Below are 2,360 nucleotides of genomic sequence, written 5' to 3' on the forward strand. Positions count from 1 at the left end.
GTGCTCAATGTTGGGTGCATATATATTTAGGATAGTTAAATCTTCTTGTATTGCACCCTTTATTATTATGTAATACTGCATTAGGCTGTTCTTGCATTGCCATAAAGAAACACTTGAGACTGGGTAATTTATAAAGAAAAGAGGTTTAGGCTTTCACTGGTGACATTAGCTGGCACTCGCTCTACTCTCTCTAATGGGGAAGCAGTGGAATACAAGAGACTGAACTGTATCTGCCTTTATTTCCGATGGACTCACATTGAACTTTCAATCACAAAATTATAGCAAAGAAAGGAACCTGAACTTTAGTAACACAGTTAGAACAAGCTGCAGCAGCAGTGGCAGCAGCAGGAGAAAAGCTTTAATTTAGTCGATTTTCTGTGGCTATTGGTTGTTTGCTAGTCTCATGGTGATGGAAGCTGCAAAATTTTTTGAAGGGACCAAGAAGCTGCTGAAGATTTGGTTCTCCTGGTAGCAGCCTGATACAAACGAAGGATGTGGGGATCTTAGCAGTATTCCAAGATCTGAGTGGGACATATTTTTGAAGGATGTGTAATGTTCAATCATATGTGTGACAAAAACTGACAAGCAGGAAGCTTATGTACTCAGTGAGAGTAGGATATTTGTCTCCAAGAGATGTTTCATTTTGAAGACATGTGGTACCACCCTCTTGCTGAAAGCACTGGTTCACCTGTCGAATCTTGCTGGGGATTACAGTGGGTTTGACTCTATTCAAAGCTTCTTTTATTCTCATAAGAATTTTATTAAGCCTTTTCACCAAGGGTGCCCTAACCAGAATTTCCAGGAAGACATAGAGTTTCTTAATGCAGTTTCCCCAAATGGAACAGCATATTGTATGGGATATATGAATTCTGACTGTTAGTAGTTGGGTAATCAGTCAGCCAGATCAAACCCTGGAAATTCTGATGAAGTGAACTTGACCCAGAAGTTACAGACCGGTTCTACATGAAAGATGGTGTTACTGCAAAGAATGTCACTCATGAGAGTGGAATTTGTGACCTGATTCCAGGTTCTGTTACTGATGACACAATATTTAATCCTTTTGAGTATTTGATGAATGGAATGAAATCAGATGAAACTTATTATTCACATCACTCCAGAACCAGAATCTACTTATGTTAGCTTTGAAACAAACTTAAGTCAGATCTCCTATGATGACCTGATCAGGAAAGTTGTGGGAGTCTTTAAGCGAGGAAAATTTGTGACGACCTTGTTTGTTATTTAGAGTTCTAAATGTTGCACAGTGCTTTCTTTGCCCCAGAAGATTTAAGGTTTTAAGTGTCTTGATTGTCAGAGTGCCATGTTCAGTGATTACAATTTTGTTTTTACCCATTTTGCTAAAAATTAGCAACAGCAAAGTTAAAAAAAATGAAGAAGAAACACAAAAAATGAACACACATAGAGGGTGGTGGATGCTTTCTAGATGTTGATACTGGGGGCAGTGCTTTCCATAACCACCATCTTGTACTTACAGAAAGCCCTAGATGTAACGATAGTGTAATCATTTTGAACTGTATGCATTATATCAAGGAGTTAGATGTCTTGAATGAATGCCTTCTTCTGTGTTTAGGTATCCTCTGCCACTCTTGCTGTGAAATTCAAATGCATGTAGAAAAAAAACTTTATTCCATATGAACTTTAAAGTAGTTTTTTCCAATTCTGTGAAGAAAGTCATTGGTAGCTTGATGGGGATGGCATTGAATCTATAAATTACCTTGGGCAGTATGGCCATTTTCACGATATTGATTCTTCCAACCCATGAGCATGGAATGTTCTTCCATTTGTTTGTATCCTCTTTTATTTCATTGAGCAGTGGTTTGTAGTTCTCCTTGAAGAGGTCCTTCACATCCCTTGTAAGTTGGATTCCTAGGTATTTTATTCTCTTTGAAGCAATTGTGAATGGGAGTTCACTCATGATTTGGCTCTCTGTTTGTCTGTTATTGGTGTACAAGAATGCTTGTGATTTTTGTACATTAATTTTGTATCCTGAGACTTTGCTGAAGTTGCTAATCAGCTTAAGGAGATTTTGGGCTGAGACAATGGGGTTTTCTAGATATACAATCATGTCATCTGCAAACAGGGACAATTTGACTTCCTCTTTTCCTAGTTGAATACCCTTTATTTCCTTCTCCTGCCTGATTGCTCTGGCCAGAACTTCCAGCACTATGTTGAATAGGAGCGGTGAGAGAGGGCATCCCTGTCTTGTGCCAGTTTTCAGAGGGAATGCTTCCAGTTTTTGCCCATTCAGTATGATATTGGCTGTGGGTTTGTCATAGATAGCTCTTATTATTTTGAGATACGTCCCATCAATACCTAATTTATTGAGAGTTTTTAGCATGAAG

General features: G+C 38.4%; 1 pseudogene; it reads left to right on the forward strand.

The window, feature by feature from the left end:
* The first annotated feature begins 409 nt into the window (after positions 1-409).
* On the forward strand, positions 410-1,381 carry LOC116811224 (S-adenosylmethionine decarboxylase proenzyme-like; annotated as a pseudogene).
* Positions 1,382-2,360: the final 979 nt, after the last annotated feature.

The sequence above is a fragment of the Hylobates moloch genome, unplaced genomic scaffold (genome assembly GCF_009828535.3).
Source record: "Hylobates moloch isolate HMO894 unplaced genomic scaffold, HMol_V3 SCAFFOLD_7, whole genome shotgun sequence".
Taxonomy (NCBI): Eukaryota; Metazoa; Chordata; class Mammalia; order Primates; family Hylobatidae; genus Hylobates; species Hylobates moloch.